Raw genomic sequence first — 7,500 nt, forward strand, 5'->3', positions numbered from 1 at the left:
AGCCGACCTCCGCCCAGCGGCAGGTCGCAGAAATCACGCCGGCTTGTACGATGACGTAGGCGGAGGCAGAGCGCAACAGCGACCCCTTGGCGACAAGCGCGATCTCCGCGGAGAGCACGTCTACTCGCCGAGGGAGAGCACGTCTACTCGCCCAGGGAGAGCACGTCTACTCGCCGAGGGAGAGCACGTCTACTCGCCCAGGGAGAGCACGTCTACTCGCCCAGGGAGAGCACGTCTACTCGCCGAGGGAGAGCACGTCTACTCGCCCAGGGAGAGCACGTCTACTCGCCCAGGGAGAGCACGTCTACTCGCCCAGGGAGAGCACGTCTACTCGCCCAGAGAGAGCACGTCTACTCGCCCAGGGAGAGCACGTCTACTCGCCCAGGGAGAGCACGTCTACTCGCCCAGGGAGAGCACGTCTACTCGCCGAGGGAGAGCACGTCTACTCGCCCAGGGAGAGCACGTCTACTCGCCCAGGGAGAGCACGTCTACTCGCCGAGGGAGAGCACGTCTACTCGCCGAGGGAGAGCACGTCTACTCGCCCAGGGAGAGCACGTCTACTCGCCCAGGGAGAGCACGTCTACTCGCCCAGGGAGAGCACGTCTACTCGCCCAGGGAGAGCACGTCTACTCGCCCAGGGAGAGCACGTCTACTCGCCGAGGGAGAGCACGTCTACCCGCCGAGGGAGAGCACGTCTACTCGCCGAGGGAGAGCACGTCTACTCGCCGAGGGAGAGCACGTCTACCTCCCGCCTGAGGGAGAGCACGGGGGGGGGGGGACAAAGACAGGCGGCAGCAGCTTCGGTGAACGTCACCCGGGAGGCGACCGGGGCTGTCCCGGGGCAGTCCCGGGAAGCCGGCGTCCGACACAGGGAACCGTCAGCTGCCGGACCGGGGCGAATCCCCGCGGCCACGGCAGGGGTGGGGGCTCGAAGACAGCCGGCAGCCGCTTCGGTGAACGTCACCCGGGAGGAGACTGGGGCCCTCCCGGGACCGTCCCGGGAAGACGACGTTCGGCACGAGATCCCGGCCGCGGCCGGACCGGCTCGAAGCCTCGCGGTCCCGGCAGCAGCCGGAGCCGCTCGCCGCCTCGGGCTCCCGGCCCCCTACAGATCCGGCGACTCGTTCGCGGGCGGCGGGGGGAGGCAGTGGAGGGGGTGCGGGGAGAAGCGGCAGCGGAGGCGGAGGGGGGGGGGGCTCGAAGACAGCCGGCAGCCGCTTCGGTGAACGTCACCCAGGAGGCGATCGGGGCCGTCCCGGGGCCGTCCCGGGATGCCGGCTTCCGGCACGGGGTCCCGGCCGCGGCCGGACCGGCTCGTATCCCCGCGGCTCCGGCGGGGGGGGGGGGGCTCGAAGACAGCCGGCAGTCGCCTCGGTGAACGTCACCCGGCCGGCGACCGCGGCCGTTCCGGGGCCGTCCCGGGAAGCCTGCGACAGGCACGGGGTCCCAGCCGCGGCCGGACCGACTCGAAGCCCCGCGGCCCCGGCACGGGGGAGGCCCAAAGACTGGCGGCAGCCGCTTCGCTGAACGTCACCCGGCCGGCGACCGGGGCCGTCCCGGGGCCGTCCCGGGATGCCGGCATCCGGCACGGGGTCCCGGCCGCGGCCGGAGCGGCTCGAATCCCCGCGGTCCCGGCAGCAGCCGGAGCCGCTCGCCGTTCGGGCTCCCGGCACCCTACGGATCCGGCGACTCGTTCGCCGGCGGCGGGGGGGAGGCAGTGAAGGAGGTGCGGGCAGAAGCGGCAGCGGAGGCGGAGGGGGGGGGGGGGCTCGAAGACAGCCGTCAGCCGCTTCGGAGAACGTCACCCGGCCGGCGACCGCGGCCGTTCCGGGGCCGTCCCGGGAAGCCTGCGACAGGCACGGGGTCCCGGCCTCGGCCGGACCCGCACTGGGTGCCGCCGCCTCGGGCTCTCGGGACGGTATGGATCCGCTGACTCGTTCGCCGGCGGCGGGGGGGAGGCAGTGGAGGGGGTGCGGGGAGAAGCGGCAGCGGAGGCGGAGGGGGGGGGGGCTCGAAGACAGCCGGCAGCCGCTTCGGTGAACGTCACCCGGCCGGCGACCGGGGCCGTCCCGGGGATGTCCGGGGATGCCGGCTTCCGGCACGGGGTCCCGGCCGCGGCCGGAGCGGCTCGAATCCCCGCGGTCCCGGCAGCAGCCGGAGCCGCTCGCCGTTCGGGCTCCCGGCACCCTACAGATCCGGCGACTCGTTCGCCGGCGGCGGGGGGAGGCAGTGGAGGGGGTGCGGGCAGAAGCGGCCGCGGAGGCGGAGGGGGGGGGGGGGGCTCGAAGACAGCCGGCAGCCGCTTCGGTGAACGTCACCCGGGAGGCGACCGGGACCGGCCCGGGAAGCCATCGTCCGGCCCCGGATCCCGGCCGCGGCCGGACCGGCTCGAAGCCCCGCGGCCCCGGCACGGGGGAGGCCCAAAGACTGGCGGCAGCCGCTTCGCTGAACGTCACCCGGCCGGCGACCGGGGCCGTCCCGGGGCCGTCCCGGGATGCCGGCTTCCGGCACGGGGGTCCCGGCCGCGGCCGGACCGGCTCGAATCCCCGCGGTCCCGGCAGCAGCCGGAGCCGCTCGCCGTTCGGGCTCCCGGCACCCTACGGATCCGCCGACTCGTTCGCCGGCGGCGGGGGGAGGCAGTGGAGGGGGTGCGGGCAGAAGCGGCAGCGGAGGCGGAGGGGGGGGGGCTCGAAGACAGCCGGCAGCCGCTTCGGTGAACGTCACCCGGCCGGCGACCGGGGCCGTCCCGGGGCCGTCCGGGGATGCCGGCTTCCGGCACGGGGTCCCGGCCGCGGCCGGAGCGGCTCGAATCCCCGCGGTCCCGGCAGCAGCCGGAGCCGCTCGCCGTTCGGGCTCCCGGCACCCTACAGATCCGGCGACTCGTTCGCCGGCGGCGGGGGGGAGGCAGTGGAGGGGGTGCGGGGAGAAGCGGCAGCGGAGGCGGAGGGGGGGGGGGGGGCTCGAAGACAGCCGGCAGCCGCTTCGGTGAACGTCACCCGGGAGGCGACCGGGACCGGCCCGGGAAGCCATCGTCCGGCCCGGGATCCCGGCCGCGGCCGGACCGGCTCGAATCCCCGCGGCCCCGGCACGGGGGAGGCCCAAAGACTGGCGGCAGCCGCTTCGCTGAACGTCACCCGGCCGGCGACCGGGGCCGTCCCGGGGCCGTCCCGGGATGCCGGCTTCCGGCACGGGGTCCCGGCCGCGGCCGGACCGGCTCGAATCCCCGCGGTCCCGGCAGCAGCCGGAGCCGCTCGCCGTTCGGGCTCCCGGCACCCTACGGATCCGGCGACTCGTTCGCCGGCGGCGGGGGGGAGGCAGTGGAGGCGGTGCGGGGAGAAGCGGCAGCGGAGGCGGAGGGGGGGGCGGGGGGGGACGATAGTGGCGGGGGGGCGGGGGGGTGCTCGAAGGCAGCCGGCAGCCGGTTCGGTGAACATTCGCCGGGGCGGGGGGGCGACCTGTCCGTGCCCGGGGCAGCCCCGGGAAGCCGGCAGCCAGCACGGGGTCCCGGCAGCACCTGTTCCCTGCCCTGGGACTTGCCGTGCCCGGCGGCCGGTTGCCGGGTGGGGGGGAGCGATGAGAGGCAGGGCGCAGCGGCCGGGGCAGCGCCGGGCCGCAGCGGGGGGCTGGGCGGGTGGGGTAGGCGTCGAGCGGCAAGCCCTCGGCTGCAGCGAATGTTCGGCGGTGCGGGGCGGGGGGGGGACGGGACGACACGTTGGGGGCGCCGAGTCCGAGCCACCCCCGGCCCCAGGGGTGGCCGGAGGGGGAGGCCGGTGCCTGGCCCTGGGAGCTGCTGGGCGCCGGATGGCCGAGGGTGCGTCAGAAGCCGCCCGAGCGGTCGAGCAGGTCCTCCAGAAAGGCCTAGGGTGGCTTCGAGGGCCCCGGGAGCAGTCGAGGGAGGCCTCCAGGCAGGTCTGGAGTGGATGGGAGGCCTTCCAAAGCAGACAAGGGAGGCTGCCAGCGGGGCCTAGGCTGGCACTGCAGCCTGTAAATGGTTGGGGGGGGGGGCCTCTGGTGCGGCCTGGAGTCTCTGGGTGGCGTCCAGAGAGGTGCAAAAGATCCTCTGGTGCGGCCTGTGGTGGCGGAGAAGCCTGCAGAGCGTGCGGGGGGAGGCTTCTGGTGCGGCCTGGGGTGGGTCGGAAGCCTGCAGAGCGTGCGGGAGAGGCTTCTGGTGCGGCCTGGGGTGGCTGAGAAGCCTGCAGAGCGTGCGGGAGAGGCTTCTGGTGCGGCCTGGGGTGGCTGAGAAGCCTGCAGAGCGTGCGGGAGAGGCTTCTGCTGCGGCCTGGGGTGGCTGAGAAGCCTGCAGAGCGTGCGGGGGAGGCCTCTGTTGGGGCCTGGGGTGGGTCAGAAGCCTACAGAGCATGCGGGGGAGGCTTCTGGTGCGGCCTGGGGTGGGTCGGAAGCCTGCAGAGCGTGCGGGGAGAGGCTTCTGTTGGGGCCTGGGGTGGCTGAGAAGCCTGCAGAGCGTGCGGGGGAGGCTTCTGCTGCGGCCTGGGGTGGCTGAGAAGCCTGCAGAGCGTGCGGGGGAGGCTTCTGCTGCGGCCTGGGGTGGCTGAGAAGCCTGCAGAGCGTGCGGGGGAGGCTTCTGGTGCGGCCTGGGGTGGCTGAGAAGCCTGCAGAGCGTGCGGGGGAGGCTTCTGGTGCGGCCTGGGGTGGGACGGAAGCCTGCAGAGCGTGCGGGGGAGGCTTCTGGTGCGGCCTGGGGTGGGTCGGAAGCCTGCAGAGCGTGCGGGAGAGGCTTCTGCTGCGGCCTGGGGTGGGTCGGAAGCCTGCAGAGCGTGCGGGAGAGGCTTCTGTTGGGGCCTGGGGTGGCTGAGAAGCCTGCAGAGCGTGCGGGAGAGGCTTCTGCTGCGGCCTGGGGTGGCTGAGAAGCCTGCAGAGCGTGCGGGAGAGGCTTCTGCTGCGGCCTGGGGTGGCTGAGAAGCCTGCAGAGCGTGCGGGAGAGGCTTCTGGTGCGGCCTGGGGTGGCTGAGAAGAAGCCTGCAGAGCGTGCGGGAGAGGCTTCTGCTGCGGCCTGGGGTGGCTGAGAAGCCTGCAGAGCGTGCGGGAGAGGCTTCTGCTGCGGCCTGGGGTGGCTGAGAAGCCTGCAGAGCGTGCGGGAGAGGCTTCTGCTGCGGCCTGGGGTGGCTGAGAAGCCTGCAGGGCGTGCGGGAGAGGCTTCTGCTGCGGCCTGGGGTGGGTGGGAAGCCTGCAGAGCGTGCGGGGGAGGCTTCTGGTGCGGCCTGGGGTGGCTGAGAAGCCTGCAGAGCGTGCGGGGGAGGCTTCTGGTGCGGCCTGGGGTGGCTGAGAAGCCTGCAGAGCGTGCGGGAGAGGCTTCTGGTGCGGCCTGGGGTGGCTGAGAAGCCTGCAGAGCGTGCGGGGGAGGCTTCTGGTGCGGCCTGGGGTGGCTGAGAAGCCTGCAGAGCGTGCGGGAGAGGCTTCTGGTGCGGCCTGGGGTGGCTGAGAAGCCTGCAGAGCGTGCGGGGGAGGCTTCTGGTGCGGCCTGGGGTGGCTGAGAAGCCTGCAGAGCGTGCGGGAGAGGCTTCTGGTGCGGCCTGGGGTGGCTGAGAAGCCTGCAGAGCGTGCGGGAGAGGCTTCTGCTGCGGCCTGGGGTGGCTGAGAAGCCTGCAGGGCGTGCGGGAGAGGCTTCTGCTGCGGCCTGGGGTGGCTGAGAAGCCTGCAGAGCGTGCGGGAGAGGCTTCTGCTGCGGCCTGGGGTGGCTGAGAAGCCTGCAGAGCGTGCGGGAGAGGCTTCTGCTGCGGCCTGGGGTGGGTCGGAAGCCTGCAGAGCGTGCGGGAGAGGCTTCTGCTGCGGCCTGGGGTGGGTCGGAAGCCTGCAGAGCTTGCGGGGGAGGCTTCTGGTGCGGCCTGGGGTGGGTCGGAAGCCTGCAGAGCATGCGGGGGAGGCTTCTGCTGCGGCCTGGGGTCTCTGGGTGGCCTCTAGAGAGGTGCAAAAGACCCTCTGGGTTGGGCTGGGGTGGCTCTTGGACCCCTGCCACACAGTGGAGAGAGGCCTCCGGCCCGCCACCTGTGTCCCTGTGTGCCTGAGTGCCTGTGTCCCTGTGTCCCTGTGTCCCTGTGTCCCTGAGTGCCTGAGTGCCTGTGTCCCTGTGTCCCTGTGTCCCTGTGTCCCTGAGTGCCTGAGTGCCTGTGTCCCTGTGTCCCTGTGTCCCTGAGTGCCTGAGTGCCTGAGTGCCTGTGTCCCTGTGTCCTTGTGTCCCTGTGTCCCTGTGTCCCTGTGTGCCCGAGTGCCTGTGTCCCTGTGTCCCTGTCTGTGTACCTGTGTGCGAGAGTGTCCGGCACGCCACCCAGCGGCGGCGGGCAAGCAGGTAGGCGGGTGGGCGGGCCGGCGAGGGCCAGTGTGAGTTTGGGGGGTGGGAGGGGAGGCGGCAGCTGGAAGCGTCAGAGGAGGGGGCGTGGCTCCGGCTGGCCCCGGGAGCAGGTTCCCGGGACCGGGACCGGCTGGACCCGGCGGGTGGTTGATCCCGGGGCGGGGGGCAGAGGCGGCGGGAAGCGGCAGCTGCGTGTGCGGCGGGGGGGTGGAGGGCGAACCGCGGCGGGAAGCGGATGCTTCAGAGCAGGTTACGGGGGCGGGGACGGACGACACCACCTGTCCCCGCCCCGGGACGGGCTGGACCCGGCGCCCTGGACCCGGCGCCGTGTACCCGCCGCCGCCCCCGCCGCCGCCCCCCTCCGCCACCCCGGGACCCCGACGTTTTTTGGCGCCCGCGCCTTTTTTTGCTCCCCGCCTGCCCGCGCTGCCCCGGGCCCTCCCCCGGGGCGGGGCGGGAGGGAGGGACGGACGGACGGGTAGCCGGGGATCTCCGAGCGCGCGCGCCACCAGACCGAGGCGGGTCCCGGCGGCGGCGGCGGCGGCGGCGGCAGCAAGCGACGGCGGGGGGGGGCAGGCTAGGGAGAGAGGGGGAGCGGCATGCGGTAGGGCTGGGGGGTTTGTTTCGGGGGGGAGGGGTGGGGGGGGGGGTGGCAGCGGTCAGCGAGAGCGGGGAGAGGGGGAGCGGCATGCGGTAGGGCTGGGGTGTTTTTGGGGTGGGGGCGTTGGGGGGATTAGCGGGCGGGCGGGCAGCCGAGCCAAGCGGCAAGCCGGGGGGGCGGGCGAGGGCGGCTTTAGGGCCGGAGGAGCGGAGCGCAACCTCCCCCGTGCAGGCTCCAGCGTGGAGAGCAGCAAGTTTTTGGGGACGGGGGACGACGGACGGGAGGGGCAGCGGCGAGAGGCTAGCTGCGGCAAGGGGCACCGGCACGGCCGCCCTAACAGCGCCGCCTCGGTCGCAGGGGTTAGAGAGCAGCCGGGCAGCCCGGGAGGGAAGCGGCAGCCCGCGAAGGGGGGAAGGGGGGGGCTCCGCGCAAACCGGTAACGGGGGCCGGGGGGTGTGGGGAGCTGGGGGTGGCAGCAGCGGCAAGAGGCAACGTCGGGAGGGGGGGCTCCGCGCAAACCGGTAACGGGGGCCGGGGGGTGTGGGGGGGGGCGGTGGCGGCCGCGGCAAGAGGCAACGGCAGGCGGGGGGGC

Source organism: Melanerpes formicivorus, unplaced genomic scaffold, assembly GCF_026170545.1.
Source record: "Melanerpes formicivorus ecotype bairdi unplaced genomic scaffold, bMelFor1.0.p_v2 SCAF_506, whole genome shotgun sequence".
In the NCBI taxonomy this organism is placed as follows: Eukaryota; Metazoa; Chordata; class Aves; order Piciformes; family Picidae; genus Melanerpes; species Melanerpes formicivorus.